Raw genomic sequence first — 17,580 nt, forward strand, 5'->3', positions numbered from 1 at the left:
TAGAGTGACAAATCTGATACTACTTGCTGAAAAATAAACCTATCTTGCCAAACCCAAACCAAACCAAACCAAACCAACCAACCAACCAACCAAAAAACAAACAAACAGACAAACAAAAATGACCACCAAACCATAAAGGAATAGAGATTTGTTTTCAGTTATAAAATGTTTCAGTGTATTCCTACTTTCAAAGATATAATGGAATGGATATTTTGTAAGGTAACTGCAGACATTTTGGTGAGAACTGTTACTTCATTGCTAGATGATAAACTGAAATATTTCAATGAAGTCACATCATAGTTTTCTTGGGTGGGAAGTGAAGAAAGCAGCAGCAAGGGTGAAAGAAGGCAGTAAAGTTTGATATAAAAAGTCAGTGTACAACAGCATATTTGAAGAAAAGCTTTAACTCAACAAATCTTAAATGTTTAATTGATTGTATTGAATTTATTTGTGTACATCAAACACTTTTAAGGTTACCTTTGTATAAGTCAAATGAGTGACAAATTAAATTAGATATGGTTGGAAGGATTTAATGCACAAATAACAAATCTCATTTTGCAAATCCTTCAAGCGTGAAACTCTCTTCAGGTCAGAGTATGTTGTATATGGCAAGGGTGTTGAACATATACAGTGCTTCTACCACTCTGTCGCAAGAAGCCTGATGGGAGAAAGTTCAAGTCAGGAACTATACCATAAAGCAGAAAGAAACAGAATAATAAGGTAACTGAAAAGATAGATTTCCACTTTTTTTTTTAAATTTTTTTCTGTTCCTGTCCTCCCCCTCCCCCCCCCCCAAAAAAAAGAATTACTTTGATAGAATCAATCTAACAACAATCTTTTAACAGCTGATCCAAATAAAATTATAGGTTAATTATGTGGACTTCATATGTAAATATTACAGGTTTATCACATAAAATTCACATGTAATGATAAATTCTGCATACTTTTCAACTCAATTCTGAAATAATGAGAGTAAGGCCACCACCTATGACATACATTTTGCCTAAACACAAATTTGATCTGAGAGTTTTTTGTTACTGTGACACTAAATCTAGAATGTAGACCCTATAACCAAATAATGCTTAAACCTTACATGAAAATTAAATGAACAATATAGTAAACACTCTCTTTTTGATAAATTAATGAACTATTTTTATGCTTCATAATATTCTTGTCAAGGATGAAGAGACATTAACTTCAGAAGCATAGTTATCTTACCTAAAGCATCTGTGAGTTTTTTTTTTTAAATATATAGTCTCAATTTTTATTATAGAGGTGTATTTTGAACACATTCTTACGTTTATAAACAGCCTTTGCTACAAAGGAAAAGTTCAAGCTTTTCTTAAAGCATTTCTATTACACAGTTTTAATTCTAAAGAGTTACATCCCACTAGCTTTAGAAAACGCAATGGAGTGGATGAATGAAGCAGCTCTGCCTTGCAAAAAAGTCATGTGTATGGATGGTAGAGGTAAGAGTGAAAAAGTCATTCTGACCATTGGATGGTACATGAAGCATCCATGCTGACAATATATTAAAGCTTTTGATGGAAATTAATCTATGCAGAGAAAAGAAGCTTAATGGAGCAGAAAAGAAATCTTTTAAAAATGTCCTCTTTAGGTATTGCTAGACATTTAACAACTCTCTCTAATCTTTTCTTGGAACATTGTTATTTTACCACAGGCATAGAAATCTGCTGCTGTTGCAGAAGCTTATTTTTGTTGATGTGGAAAGAAACCAAGTCCAAAGAATCTGAAACAAATTTTCATATTATCTTCAACAGTTAGCACTAGTATTAAATCCATTGAAGATCATCAGTCTTTCCTGTATCTGTTCGGTTTGGTTTAAGACTGAGAAAGGCTGGTTCTCCGTGGAGCCAGGAGTTGGACTCTATGATACTTGTGGGTCCCTCCAACTCGGGGTATTCTGTCATTTTGTGGTTCTAGGTTCAGTCCCCTCTCTGCAACTCCCTGAGGAGGGGAAGTGCAGAGGGAGGTGCTGGCCTCTGCTCCCTGGGAACCTATGTCAGCACACACAAGAGTGGCACAAAGCTGTACCAGGGGAGGTTCCAACAGTAGGAAAAATTTATTTAGCATGAGAGTGGTCAAACACTGGAACAGCCTTCCTAGATTGGTGCCCCCTGCCTGTCAGTGTTCAAGAGGCATTTGGATAATGACCTTATTAATATGCTTTAATTTTTGGTTAGCCATGAAGTGGTCAGGCAGTTAGATGTAACGGTCTCTGAAGGTCCCTTCCAAATTTCCTCCCCTGCACTCCCCTCCTCTTCTCTCCCCTCTCCTCGTCCTGCTCTGCCCTGCCCTGCCATGCCCAGGAAGACCCTCTCACATTTTGTTTTGCTTTGTTTTTACCAGTGATGTTTGAATGCTTTATTGCTTTATTTTTCCAAACAGTGCTGATAGAGCAACATCTGTAGTGTTCTTCTCTAAACAACAGTACTGAAGACTGTCCCAGGTAATAGATGATATTTTTCTTTCCAAGTCTTGACAGCCATTCTGCTTAAGGGAGCACCCTAACTCTGAGACTGAGGTTTTCATAGCCATATTTGTGTCTAATCTGAAAGGCTAATGAAACAAAAATTGGAGACTAATGACACTTGATGCTGAGTCTGTAAGTCAGGGAACATTTCTAGTATGTTGAAAATAACAACCATGTTTCTTTCAGTGGGTGATACCTTGGCTTTCTAATGCCTATTAATTTTTAACAGAGATGTGGTTTTGCTCTATTTAGGAAGGGAAAATAGAAACTTTATTAGTCTGTTTGATCTTCCAACTGCAAACAGAATGTTTTTCTTGTTTGATGCCATAGTTATAAGTGCTTCTCCTTTTGGTGCTTTTCATTTTCTGCATCCATCCCCAACTCACTTGTATATTGTGCTATACAAATTCACTACTGCTGTGATGGTACAGACTGACAGCACAAAGCATGATGCTACCCGCATGTGAATACTTGCTTAGTGTTTTGATTAGAGTCTAGCGAAGGCTGGAGATCCTAAGGCTACAACAAGCTCTTCCACTGTGTGTGTATTTGTGTGTGTGTTTGTGTGTAGAACCAAAATCTGATATTTTTCCTTTTTTGATTTTGAAGATAGGAGCTGAAAAAGTGCCTGTCTGAATGTTATTTACAATCCAAATGAATTGTATAACCATTTTATTAAATAAGGGAGGAATATTCTGGTAAGTTTTGGGGAAAAAACATAGTTCAGATGTTAGATCTGGGAAATAAAATTAAAAAGAAAACTGGAAGAGAAGCAGCATTCACTAAAGGGCTTAGATTAGCTTCTGAAGGGGAGTATTGCCCCAACACAGGCCATGACACTGGGGATGACATTTCACAGATAAGACACAAAGCAGTAACACAGCTCTTTTGCAGAGTGGATCTACACCCTGCAGTCCCTATTCAGTGACTCTTCATGTTTAACCTACAAACTATCTGAATAAATTAGTTGTTTAAAACATGATGTCTGTTATCTGACCTTTCTGCTGAACTATCTTAACCTGATTTCTGCTTTTCCTGTTCAACTGAAGCAGTTCTCACTAAGGTCACTAATGAGACCTTCTTGCAAGAATGAGGTGCCCTTTTCTGCACTCTTCCCCACAGATGTCCCTGCTTTGTCTTCTAGTTGGGTTTTCCTTTGCTTTATCTTGCCAGGAATGTTGTCCTGCTAACTGTGCTAACATCACTGACAGCAAAGTCTTTCCTTGCTTTGTCCTCCTTTATGATATTCTCCAGATCTCTCAGTTCTTTCTTTTCCTTTTCTATGATCATCCCCTGGGATTTCCGCATCTGTTCCAGAGTTTCAATTGCTACATACTTTAACATTTACAAGTAACAGAGCAGTGTCTTATATGGAAAACCGATTAATTCTATTGTTTATCTTGAGTTATATACCAATGCTGGCAGTGCCAGGGCTAATTAAAACAAAATTACCCATAATTTTTAACTCAGAAGAAAAGTTTTGTTACTCTGCCTCTACTGCCTCTAGCTACAGTTTGATTCTACTTTTTTTTTTTTTTTTTCTTTTTTCTTTTCCCTCTTTCCAGGACTAATTATGAGTTAATGACTTCTCATAAGCTCAGTATTTGCTAGAATTGCAACTGAAGCATTTTTTTAACAACTAAAACAACCATTATTTCAGAAAACTCTATTTAAAGGCTTCTCTAATATAATCTTATATATAATGCAAACCATTATTTTCGTTAATCATAAAGTCATAGAATCATAGAATGGTTTGGGTTGGAAGGGATCCTTAAGTATCATCTAGCTCCAACACCCCCTGCTATGTGCAGGGACACTGCCCACCAGACCAGGTTGCTCAAAGCCCCACCCAGCCTGGCCTTAAACAATCCCAGGGATGGGGCATCTGCAGCTTCTCTGGGCAACCTGTTCCTGTGCTTCAACCCCCAACTGAGTGAAGAAGTTCCTCCTAATACCTAATTTAAATCTTCTCTGTTTTAGAGGAGCCTTTTGCCTTTGCCTTATCACTATCTGCCAATGTAAAAAGTTGCTCTCCAAAATTAAATGCTTGTTTTATGGGAAATGGGCACTACATTTTAACCCTTAAGTTTTAAATACTTCTTCAGGCAATGTTTACATTGTTTAAAAATAGTCTGTCCAAATTTCTATTACTGGCACCAGAAACACTTTCCAGTGAATAAAGATATTCTAGTAGATAAAAATAATAATTTCAATTGTAGAAAAATGTGCAAGTTTATTTTCAGAACATGATCTGATTGATACGAAAAGCACAGTATATCATCCAATATACATCTAAAGTAATGTGGCAATAATATCTCATGCAGTTTAAGTCACTTGTTGCATTTTAAAAACAGATGGTGACTCACAGATAACCCTGTCCTTCAAAGCACCAGCAAGGAATTCATTAGTCAAAAGCCATCCTTGTAATTGCCAAGCTGCTTTAAACTTCCCAGTGTGATGCTGACCCTACTTTATTTCTCCAATTATTATTTTTCAGATAACTTTGACATTTTCCCTCCTTTACAGCTGAGTATAAAAATAAACTGATGTAAAGCAGTACTCACGCATATGAATTAAGCATCTTGACACTGGCAACTTTTTTTAGAAAGGTTAGATCTGATCCATGTAGATGATTGAAACCCTTTGTGAACCTCATTTCTAGTCTTATCCTGAGCAGCAGTAATCCCAGATGTGTAATTTCCATTTTTTTCATTTTATCCTCTTCTTCTTGTCATCATATAAATGCTAGATCTCTTCTTCACCACAGGAATCACTCAACAACTTTTACTTTAAAATTGATCATCATAAAAATAACCCAGAGGTTACGTGCAGAATTTGTCTGCCTGAGTACATTTAGCTAGTAACACAAATGATGTGAATGGCAGTGTCTCTCAAAGGAGAAATCGGATGGAGTCTCAGACAGAAATTATTTGCTGAATTATTTTTGAAATGACAGTGTAGGTGGGTCAAAAGTGTCAATATCTGAAAAGTGGACCCACGCTGCAGGCAATTGAAGAAATCAGAATGGTCAAGTTATATGCAGGTGTGGTTTCTCACTGTGAAATCAAATTATATGATAATCCATGAGTTTTGAAGCCTCATAAACTTCTTTTATTTGTTTGTTTGTTTTTAATTTGAATTTTTAAATCTTCTTATTGCCTTCCTTCAGTGAAAGGAAATCCTTTTTTTCTAGATAATGCAGTTATGAATGTCTTTTTGAGACCTCCTTCCTCTCCCCCCCCCCTTTTTTTTTTTTAATTAAATTAAGCAAATCTCTGCCTTATCTAGCATAGCTAGACCCGAGACCATAGGATCAAGTAGCTATGACAACACAAGTGTTAACTGACCACAAGTGAAAGAAGGGGTGGTCTGTAGCCTCTTTCAGTTAATACTGTTTACTTGGACTTCAGCAAAGCATTCAGCGCTGTTTCCCAAAGGCTTCTCCTCCTAGACAAACTGGCAAGATAGAGATTGTATGGGTGGTCTGTGAGATGGGTGAAAAATTGGATAACAGGCTGCACTCGGTGGTGATCAACGGTTTTTACTCAGGCTGGCAGCCTGTCACAAGTGGGGTCCCCCAGGGATGGGCCCCATGCTCTTCAATATCCTTATTAATGATCTGGATGGGATTGAAAGCACCTTCACTAAGTTTGATGATGGCACTAAACTAGGTGGTGAAGTGGACACATCAAAAGGAAGATCCATCTTGGAGACACCTAGACAGGCTGGAAGATTGGGAAAGCAAGAACTGTATGAAGTTTAACTAAGACAAATGCAAGGCCCTGCACCTGGTACAGCACAACCACAGGGCACAGTACAAATTAGAAACTGTGTAGCTGGGGAGCAGCCTTGCTCAAAGAGCCTGGAGGTCCCAGTAGACAACAAGCTGAACAAAAGTCATCAGTGTGCCACTGCATTAATGAAGGTAAATCAGATCTGGGGCTGCAACCACAGGGGCATTCTTCTACCAGAGATAGAGAAGCAATCATTGCACTCAGTACTTGCCAGGCCACATCTGCAGTACTGTGTCCAGTTCTAGTTCCTACAATTCAAAAAAAGGCATAGAGAAACTGGAGAGGCTTCAAAGAAAGGCTGTCAAGACAATCGAAGGACTGAATGACTTGCTCTGTGAGGAAAGACTAACATAATTAGATCTTTTCACCTGAGAGAAGAGAAGGCTCAGGGGGACCACATCACAGCATTCCTGTATTTAAAGAGTGGCTACAAAGAGGACAGAGACTCTCTTCACAGTGAGTCACATGGAGAAGACAAGGCACAACAGGTATAAGCTGCACCAGGAGAGATTTTGTCTTGGTATGAGAAAGACATTTTTCTTAGTGAGAGCAATGAATCACTGTAACAACCTTCCCAGGAACATGGTAGAAACCTCATCACTGGACATTTTCAACGTGTTTGGAAAGAATGTTAGATAATCTCATCTAGGTTCCCTTTTCCCATAAAAGACTGGACCAAATGATTTTTCAAGGTGTTTTCCAACCTGGGCTGTACTATGGTTCTGTGACTGATTCTCTCAAGGCTAAACTGTCAGTACTCTGCGTGGGCTTGAGAGAGACGGCTAACCTTTATAAAGTTATGTTAACTGTTGAAAGAATTGTGGATAAAATAATTTAATTTAGAGGAGAGTGCTGCATTTTATCAAAATATTTCAGCTAAATAGGGAAAGGAGATGTTATAACTGAAAAAAAAATTATAACTTCAAGTGATAAATTTCTTTGAATTTTTATGGGGTCATAGCTACAACTTATTTTGTGCTACTGAATACTTACACCTCTCCTCCCCCTGCCTCCCTCCCCCCCTCGCCCCTTCATTGTGAATAACAGGAACTGTTACTTTCCTGCAATGACAAGAATTTCCTGAGGAGAGCTTATCTTGTATAGTCCTTAGCATTTACTAAGATAGGAATATTTAGATACTTGCTGATATCTTGAAATGCTCTTAAACCTCTTTTTAAACTTATCACCAAAATATTAATCTGTATTATAACATCATTGACTCCAAACTTGAATCTCAGTGGTTACTTGGCTTGAATTTCAAGCTTAAACATAGTCTAAACTGTGTGAAACGAGCTAGTGCTCTACAGGATGCAAATTATATGCCTTAATACCATGGATGTGGAAGTAATTGGGATGTGAAAATTGCCACCTACGTTTTAATAAATGTCATTGCCAGTTTTAAGGAAAAGCAGATGGTCTAATTACATTAAAGAGACTGGTGGACCAAGACAGAGAAAATCAAGGATAGTGAGAGTAGTCAGAATAGTGGGATTCTCTGAGTGGCCTTTATGTCCAGGCCAGGTCAAGCAGTGTCCACTGTTTAGACTCATAAGATGATTAGAGCAGTCTCTGAAGTAGGCCAGGTGCTAAACAGCCATAAGGAATCTACCCTACATCAGAGGACTGCAAAAATAGAAATCATACGCAATCCCAGCTCCAGCATGTCCTCATTTTAATTGGGTGAAGGTTGTGTGAGAGAAGGAACAAGACAGTACGGCAGTTAGATGCAACCACATCACCTTCCTGATGTGCTATCAAATGAGTATTTATGAGGGTGTGAAGATGGAAGACTGAAGTAAAAGGCAGCTGTATGAATCTTGCATCCACATTATGAAGCTCCACAAGTTGCTGCTCTCTTTCCTTGCTAATAACAGAGGTCAACAGCAGACAAATCTCAGGCTACCTGTCATGTGCCTTCTTCTGCAATTTGGGACCACCATTGTGAAGTAGAATATGTGATCATGACAGCAAATTGTGATTTACCTGGCTGTAAATTATTTACAGAAATCAATATTTCTTTTAAATCTTTGCAGGTCTTGCTTTTATTTTCATGTAAGATCTTTCAACAAGTGTTTTGGACTTAGTGGGTTTATCATAGAATCATCATAGAATCATAGAATGGCTCAGGTTGGGAGAGACCTTAAAGATCACCTAGTTTCAACCACCATGCCATAGGCTGGGATGCCACCCACTAGATCAGGTTGGCCAAGGCCCCATTCAACCTGGCCTTCAACAGTTCCAGGGATGGGGCATCCACAACCTCCCTGGGCAACCTGTTCCAGTGCCTCACCCGCCGTGGAGTAAAGAATTTCCTCCTAACCTCTAATCTAAATCTCCACTCTTTTAGTTTAAAACCATTCCCCCTTGTCCTTGATCATCAGATGATGATCTGATTGAGCAAAGAGTCACTCTTCGTCTTTTTTATAATTCCCTTTTAACTACTGAAAAGCCGCAATGAGGTCACCCTGGAGCCTTTTCTTCTTAAGGCTGAACAGCCCCAGCTCTTGAACAGCCCCAGCAATTATTATCATTTGGATCAGATATTTAGAAGTCCAGGGGATGCATGGACTGATTCATGTAGTAGTTTGTTATGACTGAGACAGCTACTTTAGAATTTTTAAGTAAGAATCAGACCATGATTGGATTTTTTTTTTTCCCTGTAGTAGTCTGCTACATTTACTATGCATTCTATCAGGGTATTTAGGAGAAAAGATAAATAAAGACAAGTTCTGTGATTTCCAAACGCAAAACCAAGATTTGCTGTGCTTTCCTTGTAACGATATATGTGCATTTTTTGCTCATTATCAGTATGGCTTTAGCCACATAAACTTCAGCTAGTGTTCACAGAACTCCTGTTCTTTGTGCAGTTAGAGTGTTATCCTTTCTTTTGAAGAGATATGGTATGGTATGCCAGAACAACCAAGAAAAAGTAGAAACGACTTGAGGATCACGATATTTGGCATTTGAATGCTCAGAACATGAAGGTGAGAGTGAATAGTATTCCCTTGGGTTCGAGAAATTGCAGATTCAGATGATAGTTCAGCAGTGAGACAATTCCTACCATAAAACATGACTGTGATTTCCATGACAACAGGCTCTGGCCAGGGAGGGTGACTCAGAGACAGAGATGATCCCACAGGACTAGCATTTACTGATGACTGCTATTTTCACTCTCTTGAAGCCAGACTTTGGCATCTATGAAGAGGAGGAGGAGGACAAGCTTATGTGAAAGCTGAATCAGTAGAAGGAGAAGCCATAATGGGCTGAATTCCTTCAGGCTGGGAAAAGTCATTGCAGAATCAAAATGGTCAGCCTTTTTCAGTGAGGATCAGGAGAGAATTGCTGCGTTCCACGGTATGTTGCCCTCAGAATTAGTGGACTTTTAACCATTAAACCAAGCAAAAGCATAAAACCAAGAAATTATTGCTGTCTGTGCAACTGAAGCACTTTTGTATGATTAGATGAGGATTTAGCTCTTGTAAGGGGTATCCAGGCAGGCTACTGGATGAGATGGAGTTGGGGTCAATATGTTGATATATTTCACTGCTGTAACAATATTCAGCGACCTTTGAAAAAGTCATAGGTGGTTCATCTATGAAGGAAAAAGACTATTCTGGACTTCTCCCATATTTTTTATATGGATAAGTACATACTTGTTCCAAGAGTGAAGGTTCAGGAGGTCTTCTTGTGATTTTCAGACTGGTTCTCTGTAAAATTAACCGTTTATCTTATTACGCACCAAGATTCTGCATCTGCAATTTGAAATTGAATGTGATTATTGAACTGGATGAAGAGAATAGTTATTCATGCCATCACCAAGCTGTAGGCTCTCTACAGCTGGGAGAGCCATGCATCCTCATGTGTGGTGGTGCATGCCTGTGTGCATATGTTTACATGCCATGTGTATACAGTGCTTGGCACAGCAGTAACCTGGCTTAAGGCAAACTTCTATGTACTGTACACACAAAAACTTATGGAGTGATAACGAAAATAGAAGTTAAGGCAACTACACATGAAGCGGCAGGTTGCATTGATAATTGGTATTTTTTGTGCTCTATTACCTGACATTCATTTTCATCCTAGACCTTTCATTTAGGTGTACAGATTAATGCATGTCTTTGAGTATGTAATTTCAAGCCTGTACTTTGAGAAATAACTCCAAAATGAGAACTAAACATAAAATCTTAATATTTACTATCTATCTGTAAATGACACAAAGTTGCTGTTTAGGGAAATAAATCTTTCAGAAGCACTCAGAAAAAAATTGAATAGGCTTTGTTATCAGTCATGTCTGCATGACAAGAGGGAAAATGTGTCCTTTGTCAGTTTTAACCTTCATGTAGAACACAGAACCTACCCTATTGAAACATCCGCACTTCAATTATTGTAAGGAGTCTTCGCACTAATTATAATTTTTCCTGCTGCTGTAAAGCTACATTTTTAAGAGGGTAGACATACTTATGCCTGCTGTTTATACAGATTTATGTAATAAATTATGTGATGAGTAAATGAAGTATGTCTCAGGAAACTTTTGGGTGTGTAATGAATTTTAAGAGAGTTTGGTGTGAAATGCTATATAATTGAACAGACAAACTATATAAATGGAATATATAGATGAACATATAAAGCTATATAAAATAAACAGACAAATGTTTCTATACATAGGATTGCCTTTCCAAAAGATAATGGTCTTTTTTTTTTTTTTTTTTTTTTTTTTTGTGCAAAAACACCCCTCCAAATGTGATGATTGCACCTGGTAGGGACAGAAATCAGAGTGGCTAGTAACTCATTTACCATCTGAATACTTGTAATACCAGTGGAAACTGGCAATTTGTGTATCAGGAAAATATGGTTGCTTTCATAAGGTTTAAAGGTAGTCTCCTGAGGAGTGTTGGGGAAGAGCTTTTGGGTTCAAAAAAAAGAGGAGACTCGAGGAGAGGAGACTCGAGGAGACTCGAGGAGACTCAAGGAGACTCGAGGAGAGGAGACTCGAGGAGAGGAGACTCGAGGAGAGGAGAGGAGACTCAAGGAGAGGAGACTCGAGGAGAGGAGACTCAGGAGACTCGAGGAGAGGAGACTCAGGAGAGGAGACTCAGGAGACTCAGGAGACTCAGGAGAGGAGACTCAGGAGAGGAGAGGAGACTCAGGAGAGGAGAGGAGACTCAGGAGAGGAGACTCAGGAGAGGAGACTCAGGAGAGGAGGGGAGGGGAGGGGGGGAGGGGAGGGGAGGGGAGGGGAGGGGAGGGGAGGGGAGGGGAGGGGAGGGGAGGGGAGGGGAGGGGAGGGGAGGGGAGGGGAGGGGAGGGGAGGGGAGGGAAGGGAAGGGAAGGGAAGGGAAGGGAAGGGAAGGGAAGGGAAGGGAAGGGAAGGGAAGGGAAGGGAAGGGAAGGGAAGGGAAGGGAAGGGAAGGGAAGGGAAGGGAAGGGAAGGGAAGGGAAGGGAAGGGAAGGGAAGGGAAGGGAAGGGAAGGGAAGGGAAGGGAAGGGAAGGGAAGGGAAGGGAAGGGAAGGGAAGGGAAGGGAAGGGAAGGGAAGGGAAGGGAAGGGAAGGGAAGGGAAGGGAAGGGAAGGGAAGGGAAGGGAAGGGAAGGGAAGGGAAGGGAAGGGAAGGGAAGGAAAGGAAAGGAAAGGAAAGGAAAGGAAAGGAAAGGAAAGGAAAGGAAAGGAAAGGAAAGGAAAGGAAAGGAAAGGAAAGGAAAGGAAAGGAAAGGAAAGGAAAGGAAAGGAAAGGAAAGGAAAGGAAAGGAAAGGAAAGGAAAGGAAAGGAAAGGAAAGGAAAGGAAAGGAAAGGAAAGGAAAGGAAAGGAAAGGAAAGGAAAAGGGGTAAATTGTAAGTTATAAAAGAAATCCCAGGACATCATACATAGCGAAATGTTTCCTGGTCCTGCCAGAGATCCTCATCCTGAACAATGAACAGAAATAAATTGTTTTCTTTCAAAATGTTGTAATGGCAGGGAGTTCTTCACCAGTTTAATGAGGTACATGTGTTGTTCAGAAGTTATTTCCCTCTTTGTTTTATTTCATGAGCAGAATTAAAATACTAAGTTCCACTGGTACACAGTTGCAAAGAATATAGTTTTTTCAGAGGACAGAAAGTAAAACAAAACAAAACAAAACAAAACAAAACAAAAAACTCCATCAAGAATAAATTAATTGGAAAAATTATTTTGCCATGGTATCCCTTAGTAAATAGATACCAAGAGAACAGGTTCCCTCAGTTGTACTCGCTGTTAAAAAAAAGCACACAGTAACTTCATAAAACACTTCAATGTGTCTGTGCTGCTATTAGTATGGGACAGTAAATCTTTGGATCACGTTTTTAGTGCAAATATTGGTGACCGGATACTCACTTTCTGATAGTATTTATCACCTAGTCAGAATATTTTTGAATGAGGAAATATATGCATGAACATATTCCACTGGAGGAAAGAAGGATCCTTTAGCAGCTTTTAATTAAAATTTATTTTTCACAGTGCCTGAGTGGAAAAAGAAGTGACCAAAGGAAGTGTTGTGGCAGAAATAGTAGAAAAATACATTGTATTTGTACTAATTTGCAGAGCTACTCTTGGAGGTTCTTGCCCAAAAGTATCACTCATACAGAGGTGTCTATGCAATTTGACTCATAAATAGGCATCAGCATTTTTGTTTTCTCAAACTTTGGCATGTACACTTGTGCAGGCATTACATAGAAACTGCTGTTGCATGAAAATTTTAAATACAGAATTTCACTTCGTCAAATTGCATTCTTAAGGTTTCTTTATTTATTAGCTGGTTTCTATTGCTTATATGCAGCAGAAACACACACACATTCCTGGCTTTACTAGAAAGAATTAACTTACTGAGGACTTACTCACATGGCATGTTAAATTCAAATCAGAAGAGTCTGTTTATATCCCAGCTCCTCTTGTGTTTAAATTGCTGTAGACCTAAACCCGACCTTGGCTCTGCCTCTCCTTGTTCAGATGTGTCTCTGGACCTACCTGCATATGCATGTGAAGTAAATCAAATGGTTTAAACTCAGACTAGTCTATTTAAAGCACATCACTCCTGGGCTACCACAGTCATTTTCTGAAGCTTTTTTGAGTCTGTTGCTGCCACCCACATTTAACCTTGGACAACAGGATTTTTCAGCTGCACCAGTATTCAGCTCCCACTTCTCAAGTTGTCAAATAAAGATTCAAGCAGTCAAAACCCTGAAAATGTTAGCAGAGTTTTTGCTTTCAAGTTGTTGTCAGGTAGCTAAAAATTAGTTTTGCAAAAGATTAGAAGAAATGATGAGAATTTGTTCTTTATTGATAGAAGTAGGCAAATCCCAGTAAATTAGATGTAAGTAGTAATTAAAAAGATGTGGGGAGAGGCAGCATAACCTCCTTTTTGTCGCCTTCTCTTCTGCTTTAGTGACTTTGGTAGAGCTTAGTGGCTGCCAGACTGTCTCTTCTACTCTGCTCACTGCATACCTGTTAACCTTTCAAACTGCTTTTCAGTCTGCATCCAGACATCACAGCAGAACTCCATTTGCAGGCTTTGGATACCTGCGAGTAGCTTTACAAACATTCACAGTGCATTTGGTAGATATTTTTCTGCTTGTATGCAGAGAACCAAAGACTGTAAAAACATTTCCAGATTATGTAATGCCATTTGTGGTATCCTGTTCTAGTTCTTGTATGCAATATGGTCCCTTCCAACCCAAGCCATTCTGTGAATATATAAAGATTTTGAGATGGTTTATACTTCAGCATTTTCAATCTTTCTGTGTCGTTATACTACTTTATCTTGGGAATTGCATAAAATTTTGAAGCATTCTTCCTCTTTTGTAAGATGGCCCCTCTTAATGACAGAAAATATCGTAACTGACTTTCTGTTTTTCCACCTGGGCAGTTAATTACACGAGTCTCCTAAGGCAAGCAAATACCTGCAATGGAAACAAAAGAAATCCCAGGCAGTATAGTTAAAACACAGAGAACAGGTGTTAATGTCTCAGGGCAATTCTAATGTTAGGCATTTTCTCTGCTTTCCTTAACCTGATTATCAATGCTTACAGTAGGCTTGCAATGACTGTGCTGTAATTCTTTTTACAGTTTCAACCCATAGACACTTTGGACATTGCACAGACACTTGAGACATGCCAGTCTGTGGTCAACTGGGACCTCTGCAGTTAGCCAGAACTGCAGTTAAATTATTGAAAGTGTTTTGGCAAGCATTTTTCCCAGCTCCTTCAGCTCCCTTCAGTGGATCCCATCTGGCCCCATAGATCTATGGGTGTCCAAGTGGTATAGTAGGTCTCTAACCGTTTCCCCTTGGTTCATAAGGGCTTCATTCTGCTCCCTGCCTCTGCCTTTCAGCTCATCAGGTTGGGTACCTGGAGAAGAATTAGTCTTACTAATAGACTGAGGCAAAGAAGGCATTAAGCATCCCGGCTTTATCTTTGTCTCTTGTCACTGTGTTTCTCCTCACATTCAGTAAAAGATGGAGATTCTCTTTAGTCCTCCTTTTCTTGTTTATGTACTTATAAATTTTTTTTATTGTCTGTTACTGCAGTGGCCAAGTTAAGCTCTCGCTGGGTTTTGGCCCTTCTAATTTCCTCCTACATAATCTCACAATGTCTTTGTAGTCCTCCTGTTACCTGTTCTTTCTTACAAAGGTCATAAACTCTCTTTTTTTTTTTTTTTTTTTAATCCTGAGTTCATGAGATCAGTTGGATAAATGACCTGAAGTGGCAGAAGCTTACTCTCAGTGGGAAGATGAAAAAAGAAAAGATTGATCGGCCTTGCTGCCAAGCCTCATGAACCTGAGAGTAGATGTGAGAAAGACAACAGGAATGTGTAGAACACAGCAGTGGGCAAGACAGAACTGGTAGTCAGCTGAAGTTCACCAAGAAATAGCACCCTGAAATGTTCTCCCTAATACAGACTGCATGCTCTGAGCTGCTGTGTAGTATTATTTCTGGCCTCATAATTTCGCTCAGTGGTTAGGGATGCATTGCCATGAAACTGACACTGAGTCAAAGAAAGATCACCAAAGAAGCAATTAAACAAAAATGCAGAGAGTGTCTCCCAAACTCTGGAGGAGATTCCTTATGCTGTATTTTTGTTGGGCATTAATACAGCAATGGATAGGAAAAGTGGTCACAGCAGAATTTCCTTTATTCTTGCAAATGCTGGGGACAAACAATTAGTTTGTTGTTACTGTTGTTATTGTTTTCTCTTTAAAGTAGTGCTATATTAGAACTAGTATTGCAGAATTTTGTTATGTGAAGCTGCATATCCTCCTGTTTTGGCTGTAAATTGTTGTTCAGGTGGGTCTTGCAGGAAAAATGAAAAAGAGAAGAATGCTTTCAGGTCCTTTATGAGACAGTCTATTCTTTATTCTAAGAATAACATATTTTAGTAAAGTAAACCAATTAGAAAGCATAATATATGTGTGTGTTGTGATAGTGATTCTAGGTCACTGCATGTTTATGAATACACATATTATATATGTGCAACAGGTATTTTGCCAGGAAGACCCTATTTGTTCTTATGCACAGGTAGAAAGAGGTTTGTGACAAGCTCATGTGCAGGATGTAGTGAAAGATCTACTGATCTGGTAGATAAAGAGATGTGCCTTTTCTGTTTCTGCTGTTAGAATACTAATGTTCTTTCTGAACATGATTATCACTAGAAGCTCTTACTGGCATTAACACACCCCGAGAATATGAACAGGTTTTTGTTTCTGATCCTTTTCTGCGGGAACCAAGTGTTGGGTGAGATGTATGCAAGAGCATGAAGCTCTGGCTTTAATTATGAGGCCTCCCGGATGTGGCTATGTGGTGAAAATGCATGCTGTGCTTCTTGGTATATCATGAGCTATCATGAGTCAATTATGAGACTGGGTACTTTAAGAATTAAGAGATATTTTTGCATCAAGAAGGGATATATCTGATTGAGACATATTGTGACAAAAATGACAATGGGTAGGGGAGAAGTACCACTTTAAAATATGTAAATCTATTTCAATAGAATTTAGCTAAGGACCACCATACTTGATAACTAGGAAGAAAAAAAAAAAGCATCCTACTCTCCTCAAAAATGAAATACTTTTTATTTCTTGCCTAGGAAAACAGGCTTAAAGGATAAAACAAGAACAGAAACCCACATGCATTATATTTTGAGCTTTATTTCTGAAGAACAGTATAGGGGGGTTGGTTTAGGGCTGTGTATAGAAATAGCTTTTCTCATATGTGTGTTGCTAGGATTTGATGTCAAAATTAAGGGGTATACAAAAATGTTTTTTTCTTACTTCTTTGTCCTTACTACAACTTAGAAGAAAGTTGAAATTCTGCCTCAGAATATGCTGCTTTTTCCTAGATTTCTTTTTGCACAGACCCTGCTCTATATGGTTTTATTCATGCAAAAACTGTATTAATTTTAGTTGTTTCACCAAAAAATGATAAAACTTGATCTTTAACTTTGGAGAAGGTCAAGACTAATGCTTCTTTTCAGATGTTTCTGCTTTTTCTTAGGAAATTCCTTTCTGTTGGACTGAAGCAGCTTGATCACATAATCTGATAAATTTAAGAGGATAGTATGTAACGTGGATTACATACAGATGTAGATAAAACTGGAAGAAGAGTTGGCATTTGTGGCTTGGTTCTATCAAACAATCGCCATTACAAGTAGCAAGTATACTGGCAACTGTTATCACATGGAAGTGTTTTACACTTCTCAGATTTTCTGGCTATGGTGACCATTCAAAATAAATAAATAAAATTACAAAAAGAATACATAACAGATGCTACTTGTGTTTCATTGGAGAGCAGTATATCCACACCCTTTAATAATGGAAAATTGTATTTTCACCTTACCAGTTCTACAAGTCAGAGCACCTATGACAGATAAAGCTATAGTCTACTTTTGCTGCATTTCATCAGAATTCCTAGTCAATCTGCAATTACCATAGCTGTTATGTGAATAGAAGACAAAATTTAACTTTTTCTGATAATAATGAGTGTACCAGAAAAAACAAAAAACAACAACAAAAAACACCCCACAACATATTAAAACCTGTAATTTTTAAGCAATGCTAATTTTTGATGTTGTTGTTCAAAAATGCCAGTGTAGTTTCCATCTGTCTGTCTGTCTCTCTGTTTATCTATCATCTGTCTATCTACCCATCCGTATATTTTTATAAGCTTAGTAAATATGTTGTGGAAGTTGCAGGGACACCTAAAAGGTAATGTCAAGGTACTAAATTTACAGGTAATTTTATTCAGCTTAATTTAGTCTAGCTTCCAGCTAGTACAATATTAAAATC

The 17,580-nt window shown here is 38.6% G+C and overlaps 1 long non-coding RNA gene across 1 annotated transcript in view; it reads right to left on the reverse strand.

Moving 5' to 3' along the window:
* Nucleotides 1-317: 317 nt before the first annotated feature.
* Nucleotides 318-17,580, reverse strand: part of LOC308186145 — a 61,354-nt gene continuing 44,091 nt past the window's right edge. The window contains exon 4 of the long non-coding RNA XR_013943926.1: nucleotides 318-658. This is a non-coding gene — a long non-coding RNA (uncharacterized lncRNA). The remainder of the gene's footprint in view (nucleotides 659-17,580) is intronic.

This window comes from Anser brachyrhynchus (genome assembly GCF_964034855.1).
Source record: "Anser brachyrhynchus genome assembly, chromosome: Z".
Classification (NCBI taxonomy): Eukaryota; Metazoa; Chordata; class Aves; order Anseriformes; family Anatidae; genus Anser; species Anser brachyrhynchus.